Source organism: Symphalangus syndactylus, chromosome 5 (genome assembly GCF_028878055.3).
Source record: "Symphalangus syndactylus isolate Jambi chromosome 5, NHGRI_mSymSyn1-v2.1_pri, whole genome shotgun sequence".
Lineage (NCBI taxonomy): Eukaryota > Metazoa > Chordata > Mammalia > Primates > Hylobatidae > Symphalangus > Symphalangus syndactylus.
Window position 1 is genome coordinate 109,565,876 of NC_072427.2, and position 12,405 is coordinate 109,578,280.

At 35.9% G+C, this 12,405-nt stretch overlaps 1 long non-coding RNA gene across 2 annotated transcripts in view; it reads right to left on the reverse strand.

Moving 5' to 3' along the window:
- Positions 1-12,405, reverse strand: part of LOC129481812 (uncharacterized) — a 94,674-nt gene that overhangs the window by 60,151 nt on the left and 22,118 nt on the right. The window contains exon 4 of one of the 2 annotated variants that reach the window (XR_010120979.1): positions 7,452-7,577. The exons of the other annotated variant lie outside the window; for it this stretch is intronic. This is a non-coding gene — a long non-coding RNA (uncharacterized lncRNA). Of the gene's footprint in view, positions 1-7,451; positions 7,578-12,405 lie in introns of those variants that run through there. 2 annotated transcript variants of the gene reach the window in all.

A 12,405-nucleotide genomic window follows, 5' to 3' on the forward strand; every position in this document is an offset into this window, starting at 1 on the left:
ACTTATTTGCTTGTTTATGTATTAATGACTGGAACAAATGAAGCACTTTATAAATGCTTATTTGAAGATCTGGTGGACTTTACAGAAGAAAATGGATTTCAATTGAATCCCACACCATCATGACAGATTTGGAATTGGGCGTGGTCAAGGATTTTAAAAGTGGATTTCAAAGTGTTACCAATAACATTTGTTTTTTTCCATTCAGCCCAATGCATTTGGCAGAAAATGTAGATGGGTGGATGAGCCATACAAATAACACAACAATGAAAACCTTAGCTTAAAACTGTGTCATTTGCCTGCATTGGAATTCCTTCCAGCTGATGACATTCTAGGAACTTCCAAAGCTTCATTTGCCTGAAGAAGCCACCCAGCTTACTGACTGGTTTGAAAATAATTATGTGCCTGGCAAAATAAGACGACACTTATGCAATGGCATTGCTATCCAATCACCAGCATTGTTTCTGTCAAACCTGTGCTCTATATGAGTGCAAAGCAGAATGGATTTCTGTGTGTCATCAAACAACACAGAGCCATGGAAATACTTCATAGAGACTGTGAATGTTGGTGTACATAAAATCATAATAGAATTTTAAAAAGAGCAATGCCAACTAGAAAATGAATGTAAACGTATTCTGTAAGGTGAGCACTGTTCTAAAAGACTAAAAAATAAAAGCAGCTATTCATCATGATGCAAAACTTCAAAAGAGTTGGTCATCATGAAAGTTGGTCAGGTCTTAAGGACTTTGTGTAATTGCCCATGATCTTTCCCTGTAATACACTTCTTTTCATATGTAGAATTTTCTTTTCAGTTTTTAAGTTTTATTTCCCACTATTTTAAATTGTTAGCATTTTTGTTTGTTTTCTGAGACAGGATTTCATTCTGTTGCCCAGACTGGAGTGCAGTGGCACCACTATCAAGTCCCACTGTAGCCTTGACCTCCTATGTTCAAGCAATCTTCCCACCTCAGTCTCCCAAAGTAGCTGGAACTACAGGCACACACTACCACACCTGGCTAACTTTTCATTATTTTTATTGTTTTAGAGACAAGGTCTTATTGTGTTGCCTAGGCTGGTCTCTAACTCCTGGGCTCAAACGATCCTCCTCCCTTGGCCTCCCAAAGCATTGGAAATTGCAAGCATGAACCTATTTTTATTTATTTTTAATTTTTTTAGCAACTCACAATGCTATGTATTTCATCTTTGCATCATTTCCAATACTGGAGGTATAAATTATGTAGAGGCTTTCAGAGAGTTTTAACTCGCTTTATGCAATTTTCACAAATTTGACTCTGGAAAAGTGTCTTATCACAATATTGACTTTGTGTGTAAGCATTGTGTGTGTGTACATAAAAATGTTGAAACATTCTCAATAAATGAAGATATGTCCTTTTTGTACATGTGCATTTTTGAAAGATAAAATTTCTCAAGATCTAGACTCTTTGGATGATGGCATATGTGATTGCAACCCATTATGGTTATTGGTGATGCCATCAAAAGACCTTTACATTGTTTATGACATTTCAGATCAGTCATCTGAATATAGCTGGATGCACATGATTATCAACCATAGTGATATACATTTATATAATTTGCTTTTTGGCCTATTTCTTTATTAATACAATTTGTCTGCTCATAACTTATAGGCATGTGACTTTCATTTGTATAATTGAGTCTCTATGCTGACAAAATATAAAAAAGTTATTATTGCCTATTTTATTGTGTAAAATGGTCTATGAAGAGTTCTGTCATGTTTTATATGTTTCCCAAATAAATCCCTTTTAAAAATGAAAAGATATTTTAAGGAATTCTTATTAATTTTTCTAACATGATATTTTCAGAATTTTGATCTTTTGGAATTTCAACATAGGGAATTACAGTATTCAGCATTGTGTCTTTTGGGAATATGATGGGCTCCCATAAAATTAAGAACTGGTCATGAAGGAAAGAATCAGTATTTTCATGTATGATTGCTTCAGTTGTAAGGTTGTATTGAGGTGGGAGGTGGGACTCAAACACTGAACCAAATTGAGGACTAGCTAAAACAGTGCCAGGTTGTAAGCAGCTTTCTATAAGACACACCTACCAGTGTGCCACATCAGTTTACCATTGCCATAGCAATGTCCAGGAGTTACCACCCCTTTCCATGGCAATGGTCCCACGACCTGAAGTTTACCACCCTTTCCTTAGCGATTTCTGCATAAACTGCCTCTTATTCTACATGTAATTAAAAGCAGGTATAAATATGACTGCAAAGTTGCCCTAGACTGCCACTTGCAGCAAACTGCCTATGGGGTAGCCCTAGTCTGCAGGAACAGTCATGGAGCGGTAACACGGCCAGAGCTGTAACGCCCCTGAAGCTTAACACTGCTGCTTCAATAAAGCTGTTTTCTTTTACCACTGGCTCACCACTGAATTCTTTACGGGGCAAAGCCAAGAAGCTTCATGGGTTAAGCTCCACTTTGGGGCTCACCTGCCCTACATCAGTATAAACGTTTGGAGATTAATTTGGCAGTGTCAGCCTTAAAATATTTATATTTCCTTTGTTCCAGCAATTACACTTTTTGAAATCTGTCTGACAGAAATACTACAATTTCTCCCATTCGTCACATAATTTAAACAAAGCATCCAGATTATGATCATTTGTTTATGAGTGTGCCTAAGCATTTTTATATTTTTAAGTGTAATTCTATTCAATTATTGATATGGCAATACTGAGAAAAGGTCAATTCCACTTACAGAGTTGTTCCTGGACCTTATTAAATTACTGAAAACTCGCTCTATACACTCCCATGGCAGAAACAAAATTTAAATACACTCTGTATGGCATTTTAATATGTATTAAAGTTGTAATTTCATTTATGTAGATGATCAGATTTCCATATATTAAATGTATGTCTTACATTGTATTTTAAAAGAATGTCAAAGGAAACAGAAAAAAACAGACACAAAAATAGGCTTTGTAGCACATGAAGAGATCTTCGACTTTCTTGAAGAGCCACAAACTCCAAAGACTTTAATGGTACAAAAGTATCTGCTCCTAGAAAGTATAACCGTTCTTCAGGTTTCAATGTTTCTTTCTATCTAATTTAAGCTTTTGAAAGAGAATCTGGAAAGAAAATGAAGGCTTAAACCATTCATTATGAATAAAAAGAATCATGATTTTCAAATCATAACATGCTATACATTAAGAAGTAGTTCCTTGAAAATTCTCAGTATAACCGTCTGTGTTCACTGTATTTTGTGCCAGAATTTCCATATTTTAATACAGACTGAAAATCTGAATTATTTCAAAAAGAGTCAAAAATCTCATTTCATTTTTGTGGCCCTTCATTAGCAATCCTATGCATAATTTTTCCAAGTTTTCTGTAGGTGTGGAGCAATGTGCAGAATGCCTTGATTTTCTTTAATGTTAGGATTGATTTTTCCCTTTAGTGATACAGTAAAAGCTTATTATTGTATAAAACTATTTGATATATTAATTCTATTAATATATTAAGCAGAATATATTTTATTTTGTTTAAAATCTGTTAGATTAATTTCACTAGGCTGAAACATAGAGTGCCATTCACTTACTCCCTTTTTACCACCCCCTCCAATAATGAAGCGTTAACAGCTTCCTCTCAGCTTCCTTTGTGCTGTTTGCCACTACAGCTATTTATGACACTTCAAGCAATGGCAAGAAAGAAACACACTATTTAAGCTCAGGCACCAACTGTTCTCATTCTGAAAATATTAACAGTGAAAGTCATTCAGCTGGGAGCCCATACTGATTTCTAACCTTGATCTTATTTATTATGACACCAATATGCTCTTGTCAAAAGAAAAACAACCTATATTTTATATATTTAAAAAGGTCCAGTTCAGATGCTCTTGGATCCATGCTGGGGGCTCTATAACAGATTTTTTTTATTATAATCCTCACAGCTTGGCTGTCTTGGGATTTATTATTACACAAATAAAACATAAGGGTTATTTATAGTAGAATCTGAAAACTAATACATCATTTCCACTTTATGGTCTCATATTTGTAATTTTCTATGTGATCATGTTATTATTTAGCAGCTTCAGTATAGTTTCTAATCAAGATCACAAAAATTACTTTTGTCATATGCTTAAAATTTCACACAGTTACACCATATTTTCTTTCTCTAAATACTATTTATTGCACTTATATCTTGCAAACTTATTTGAGTATTGCAGTTAAAAAAACAAACCTTCCACATGTGTCATGAAACATATTCCCAAAATTTTATATTCTAGGGATTAGCAATCATTCACATTTATTACATAATCGACTGAGAAGCTTATGATTTTGCTTTATTGCGCTATGATCTCAAGCATTCCACAAGCATATTTTCATTTCACAAAGTAATTCAATTCTGGATTACTATGTTTGGTACCTAACTGGTTTTTCTTTAGCTATCATTTAATCTCTTCACACTTAAACAAATTCTGACCTGTTTTTGGTTATGCAATGTTGTATCATCTTTGTTCTCTTAACACTGTCATGAAGCACATTACCTTGGAGGTAATGTCTATATTCCACATTCAAATGGAAGATAAATTTAGTTATTAATATTGTTACTTTGAGGGCCATAGGGGAGGAAAATGTGTTACAATATATGAGTGGCCTCAGTTATTTCAAATGTTCTGTATTACAAAAATTGTGTGTACTTTTGTCCACCAAAGTTTTAAATCTCCAAATCAATAATCTTGTAATAAAATTTAACCTTTCTCCACCTTTTTCTTATTGCATAGATAGCTGTAGTATGGTAATAAAATCTCCAAAAAAACTAAAGAATACTGAAGAATGTTAGACTAAAAATTTCAGTTACATTACCTGATTACCCGAATGATAAATATATTAAGAAGTTATTTTAATTGTCATACCACAAAGATGTTTATTTAAATTATAAAATTCTTAAACTACCCATCTTGTTAAATGAATCAATTTTTTTTTTTTTTTTTTTTGAGACAGAGTCTCACTCTGTCGCCCGGGCTGGAGTGCAGTGGCGTGATCTCGGCTCACTGCAAGCTCCACCTCCCAGGTCCAAGCAATTCTCATGCCTCAGCCTCCCGAGTAGCTGGGATTACAGGCACACACCACCATGCCCAGCTAATTTTTTGTATTTTTAGTAGAGATAGGGTTTCACCGTGTTGCCCAGGCTGGTCTCAAACTCCTGAGCTCAGGCAATCCACTGGCCTCAGCCTCCCAAAGTTCCAGGATTAAAGGCGTGAGCCACCATGCCCGGCTAAATGAATCAGTTTTAATTTTAATATTATTCAGTTAGAAATATTACTGATCATAATTTGATTGTATTATGAAAAAATAAGAAAATAAAATTTAAAAATCAAACATTTTGAAACAAATCAAGATTGGAGAATTCTGTGTTTTGGAATAAGGCATAAGATTCAACTTCTACATCTGTAAACTGAGATTATATACACTTAAGTGGAATTTTGTGACAGTCAAATATAACTATTTGTAAAGTACATGTATCAAGCAGGCAGATGTAGTCTCCTGTCCTCTCTCTCTTGCTAAGTTCATCAGGTCTGTTTAGTTTGGAAAGAACCTTTAGCCTAGGTAGCTTCAGTTGTTACTTCAAATGCTCTATTTTACACAAATAGTGTATATTTTTGTCCATCAAAAGCTCTTTGAACTACTGTTTCCTTCAACAAATGTTTATTTTTCATTATGTTCAAAGGATAATGCAGACACAAAGTGAAAATGCAAATCAGGCCATCACAGTTTCTTACGGTGTTCACAATCTATGGGAGAAGAGATTTAACCTGAATGGAAGCAGAATGTGACTTCTCAGAAGAGATGGCATAAAATCTATGTCTTTAAGGGCAAATAGACTTTTAAGTGGAGAATATGATCTAGAAAAAAATGTATTACAAATACAATAAATAGTATTGGAGAAGCATAGAGTTTTAAAGAATGTGATAAATCTGGGGAACATGAGAAATGTCCTATGGATATTGCCAAGGCAAGGAGAAATAAATGATAGGAGATAAAGTGATACTGAAATATTGATGCTATTTGGAGGAGGCCAAGGGAAGGGGCTTGGATTGCAGCCTGGAAGTTAATGGAAGTTTAAATAGGAAAGGATAAATTCATATATGATTTGTAGGAAAAAACTTTGTTGTGTATGTGGACAAACTGAAACACAAAAAGACTTACTCCTTTCATCTAACTCTATGTTGACTGTTCTGACTTCCTAAAATAACTAATTACAATACTAATCATTTTTAAATGTAACAAATATGCCATAAAATAACAGGTAATTCTTGAATAGGTAACAAGTGCTAACCATTGTCCTAAAAACTTTATACATATTAAAAGATAATTCTTATAACAAATCTTTGAAATGGGAATTACTACATACTTATATAATTACTATATACTTATTTTGCAGTTGCAATTGAAGCACAAAGTTTAAGTATCTTGTTCTAGGTTGCATAACTAGGAACCTGAATTATTTAATGATTTTAGGTGTTTACCTAATTCTTAAGAATGCTACCTCTTTGGAAATCTTACACATGCTAAGTATATTTTTAAACATCTACATTCAACAAAAATTCTGAATAACTTTAATCTTAAATATCTGTTAGGTTACACTGGAGGCATTTATTTATCTGAACAGATAATTCTGTGAAACTTGCATTGATATTACTGCTTTATATTTATACTTTTAGTTACGGTGTAAAATAACAAAGTTATTTTCCTATATTCTAAGAAACAAGTTTAGATTTAACTGAAAAGTAAATTTAATTTATTTTCTTTCTAAATTCTATGTAATTCAACAATACATCATGTTGGTAGGTTTTGATTATTTTTCCATTGCTATGTTGATCTTCATTTCTATTGGCTTATTATTTTAATTATGTATAAATAAATGATATTAACCTTTTGTAACATATGCTGCTAGTATTTTTCTCTATAATTTTGCTATTATATTTATAATTTTAATACACATAAAGTATTCGAAAATGAAGTCAGAGGGATAAACTTTTACCATTGACTTTTGTGTCTTTTATTTTGTGTTTTAATAATACCAATCAGAATCCCAAAGTATATGGATATTTATCTCTATTTATCTCAATAACAATGATACAGTTAATATTATCTCATCCTTACACCATCTGAACAGTTCATCTGTTTTCTAATGATTTACCCCATTATCCATCTAACTCTTCTTAGTTCATAATATAGAGCCTGATCATCAATACTTTCTCTTCTTCTTTTCCCATTCCCTCAAATGTAATGACCAATCTACATCTTTCTATTGAATGGTATAAAGTATGTTTTATCCATATTGAAATTCTTACAGCATTAAATATTGTTATTTATTAACAAAATCATATTAAAATCCTTTAATTTTTACATATATATTAACTTTATGAATACATTACAAAACATTGAAAGGCAGAAATTTTGATGAGATAGTCTATAATCTCATAGTCAAGCACATAGACTTTGTTTCCAGACTCCCTGATTCTGCAAGCTGGCTTTGTAGCAAAGTGCCTGTGCAACTTATTAAACCTCTCCCTGCTACTGGTTTCTTAGCTGATAACTAGAAAAATAATAACACAACATTAAATGAATCAGTACATGTGAATCTTTAAGAAGACTTTTTGGCACATAGTAAGCACTATGTAAAAGTTAGCTACCACTAGATTTGATATAAATTGCAAGCTTTTAGTAACCTATTTAATTTATTGCAGTACAAAATACAACTTTATTCAGTGACTAAAACCTACGTGGAAGCTCCAAAGTTTTTTCTTCCAAAATTCAGACACAAAGAATTTTGAAAAATACACACAGACTTGCTGCTGAGGTCAATAACAAGGCAAGGATGTCCACTTACTGCTTCTTTTCAATATCATACTGGAAGCCCTCACTAATCCGATAAGACAAGACAAGACATATAGTTACACAGATTGGAAAGAAATAAAACTATCTTCAGATGTAGACGACATTCTATGTAGAAAATATAAAAGAATAGTCAAAAGACACCTGAAACTAGTAAGTGATTATAGCAAGGTTGCAGGGTACATGATTAATATACAAAAGCCAACTGCTTTCCTATTTACTGGAAATGAACAAGTGCAATTTAAGAATAAAAATAAAATACCATTTACTTTTGTACCTCCCCAAAATAAATACTTATGTATATATAAGTTAAAGGAAATCTACAAGATCTATACGAAGAAAACTACATAACTCTGATAAAATACATTATAGAAAAACTAAATAAGAGGAGAGCTATTCCATGTGAATGGATAGGACAACTCAGTACTGTGAAGATGTCAGTTCTTCTCAACTTGAGTGAGTGCCATCCCAATAGAAATTATAGCAGGCTCTTTGTGGGTATCACAAACTGATTCTTCAGCTTGTATTGAGAGAAAAAGAGGAAAAATAGATGGCAGATTATTAAAGGAGAACAAAGTTGGAAGACTGGTATTACCTAACTTTAAGATTCATTATTAAACTAAAGTAATCATGACAGTGTGGAATTGGTGAAAGAATGGACAAATATATCAATGGAACATAATAGCCCAGAAATGAAATCATACAAATATCATCAACTGGTCTCTGACAATGGAGCAAAAGTAGTAAAAGTGATGAAAGGGTAATCTTTTCAATAAACAGTGATGGAACAACTAGACCTTCACACACAAAAATATTCATCTAGACACAGACCATATACCTTTCACAAAAATTACCTCTAGATGTATCTTTCATACACCTAAATATAAAACACAAGACAATATCAGTTGTGGCATGGCAGTGACTTTTTAGAAACTACTACAAAAGCATGCTCCATGAAAAAAATAATTGATTATTTAGATTTGATTAAAATTAAACACGTATGCTCTGCAATTAAAAATGTCAAGGGATGCCTCCAGCTTTGTTCTTTTTGCTTAGGATTGTCTTGGCCATACAGGCTCTTTTTTGGTTCTATATGAAATTTAAAGTAGTTTTTTTTTCTAATTCTGTGGAGAAAGTCAATGGTGGCTTGATGGGGATAGCACTGAATCTAGAAGTTACTTTGGGCAGTATGGCCATTTTCATAATATTGATTCTTCCTATCCATAAGCATGGAATGTTTTTCCATTTGTTTGTGTCCTCTCTTATTTTCTTGAGCAGTGGTTTGTAGTTCTCCTTGAAGAAGTCCTTCACATCCGTTGTAAGTTGTATTCCTATGTATTTTATTCTCTTTGTAGCAATTGTGAATGGAGTTCACTCATGATTTGGCTCTCTGTTTGTCTATTATTGGTGTATAGGAATGCTTGTGATTTTTGCACATTGATTTTGTATCCTGAGACTTTGCTGAAGTTGCTTATTAGCTTAAGGAGATTTGGGGCTGAGGCAATGGGGTGTTCTAAATATACAATCATGTCATCTGCAAACAGAGACAATTTGACTTCCTCTCTTCCTATTTGAATACCCTTTATTTCTTTCTCTTGCCTGATTCCCCTGGCCAGAACTTCCAATACTATGTTGAATAGGAGTGGTGAGAGAGGGCATCCTTGTCTTGTGCCGGTTTTCAAAGAGAATGCTTCCAGCTTTTGCCCATTCAGTATGATATTGGCTGTGGATTTGTTATAAATAGCTATTATTTTGAGATACATTCTTTCAATACCTAGTTTATTGCAAGCTTTTAGCATGAAGTTTGTCGAAGGCCTTTTCTGCACCTATTTTGATAATCATGTGGTTTTTGTCATTGGTTCTGTTTATGTGATGGATTACATTTATTGATTTGCATATGTTGAACCAGCCCTGCATCCCAGGGATGAAGCCGACTTGATCGTGGCTTCAAACTATACTCCAAGGCTACAGTAACCCCAACAGCATGGTGCTAGTACCAAAACAGATATATAGACCAATGGAACAGAACAGAGGCCTCAGAAATAACATCACACATCTACAGCCATCTGATCTTTGACAAACCTGACAAAAACAAGCAATTGGGAAAGGATTCCCTATTTAATAAATGGTGTTGGGAAAACTGGCTAGCCATATGCAGAAAACTGAAACTGGACAAAAATTAACTTATGATAGATTAAAGACTTACATTTAAGACCTAAAACCATAAAAACCCTAGAAGAAAACCTAGGCAATACCATTTGAGACATAGGCATGGGAAAAGACTTCATGACTAAAACACCAAAAGCAACGGCATCAAAACCCAAAATTGACAAATGGGATCTAATTAAGCTAAAGAGTTTCTGCACAGCAAAAGAAACTATCATCATAGTGAACAGGCAACCCACAGAATAGGAGAAAATTTTTGCAATCTACCCATCTGACAAAGGGCTAATATCCAGAATCTGCAAATAACTTAAGCAAATTTATAAGAAGAAACAAACAACACCATCAAAAAGTGAGAGAAGGATATGAACAGACACTTCTCAAAAGAAGACATTGGCCGAGCGCGGTGGCTCACGCTTGTAATCCCAGCACTTTGGGAGGCCGAGGCGGGCGGATCACGAGGTCAGGAGATCGAGACCACGGTGAAACCCCGTCTCTACTAAAAATACAAAAAATTAGCCGGGCGTGGTGGCGGGCGCCTGTAGTCCCAGCTACTCGGAGAGGCTGAGGCAGGAGAATGGCGTGAACCCGGGAGGCGGAGCTTGCAGTGAGCCGAGATTGCGCCACTGCACTCCAGCCTGGGCGACAGAGCGAGACTCCGTCTCAAAAAAAAAAAAAAAAAAAAAAAAAAAAAAAAAAAAAAGAAGACATTTATGTGGACAACAAACAGATGAAAAAAAGCTCATCATCACTGGTCACTAGAGAAATGCAAATTAAAAGCACAATTATATACTATCTCATGCCAGTTAGAATGGCAATTAAGTCAGAAAACAACAGATACTGGAGATGATATGGAGAAATAACACTTTTACACTGTTGGTGGGAGCGTAAATTAGTTCAACCATTGTGGAAGACAGTGTGGCAATTCCTCAAGGATCTAGAAACATCAATACCGTTTGACCCACAATCCCATTACTGGGTATATACCCAAAGGATTTTAAATCATTATATTGTAAAGACACATGTACACATACGTTTATTGCAGCTCTGTTCACAAAAGCAAAGACTTGGAACCAACCCAAATGCCCATCAATGATAGACTGAATAAAGAAAATGTGGGACATATACACCATGGAATTAAAAAGGTTGAGTTCATGTCCTTTGCAGGGACGTGTATGAAGCTGGAAACCATCATTCTCAACAAACTAACACGGGAACAGAAAACCAAACACGGCATGTTCTCACTCAGAAGTGGGAGTTGAACAATGAGACTACGTGGACACAGGCAGAGGAACATCACACACTGGGGCCTGTTGCGGGGTGGGGGGCTAGGAGAGGGATGGCATTAGGAGAAATACCTAATGTAGATGACGGGTTGATGGGTGCAGCAAACCACCATGGCACGTGTACACCTATGTAACAAACCTGCACGTTCTGCACATGTATCCCAGAACTTAAAGTATAATAATAAAAATAAAAAAAAATAGAAATGTCAAAGGAATGAGAACACAAGCCAAAGACATGGGGATGTTAGGCAGCAGAGAGGCTCTTCCTCTGCAGTTGGTCAGTAGTGTTCTGTGGTGCAGGGGAAGAGAGTGATGACTCCCTCACGTAGTGCGCTTCTGGGCCTTGGAGGAACCTCCTCCGATTACTGACTCAGTGCCTAGGTTTATTTTGCTAGGTTTCTCCGGCCCACGGGGCTCACTAAGGCAGAGGCTGGTTGGCAGACAAGTCATATCCTTACCCGTTGGATGCTGGGAGGGAGACACATGCCTGCTCCTCAACCAGCCTGCAAAGCTGGGCACCTCACCTCTCAGTGATCTGAAAGTTAGGGCTCCTCTCTGCCTGGGTACTGCCCAAGCTAACAAGTCCTGGTTGGCTGGGATCTGCAGGGGTGTTGTGGGTGGAGGTCACCTAATCTGCTGTCCGGGTGCTTCCCAAGAGAACACAGGGTTGCGTATGCAAATAGAATTAAGGCAGAAGCAAGATTGCTGGGCTGGAAGCTCTAGTGAGTGGGGTCCATTTGGCTGCTAAAGGCGGGAATAGGTGGAGCTGTTCACCCTGCCCTCTGGGTATTTCCCAGGGCAATAGGAGGCTGTGCTGCTCAGCAGATTTCAGGGAGAGTTAAGGCCCTTGGGCTGGAAGCTCTAGCAGGCGTGGCTTACTTGGCTAGGAGAGGTGGGGTTGGTAGGAGTCACCCCCTCCTGATATTCAGGGGTTTCCTGGGACAACAAGAGGCCGCACCTGCCAGACGAATTCACTCAGGGGCAGGAAAGCTGGGCTGGAAGCTCTAGCGGGCGTTGCCTGACTACCTCACTGTCTGCTCTCTGAGGGGCGTTTCCTGGAACAACAAGTGGTTGCGCCCA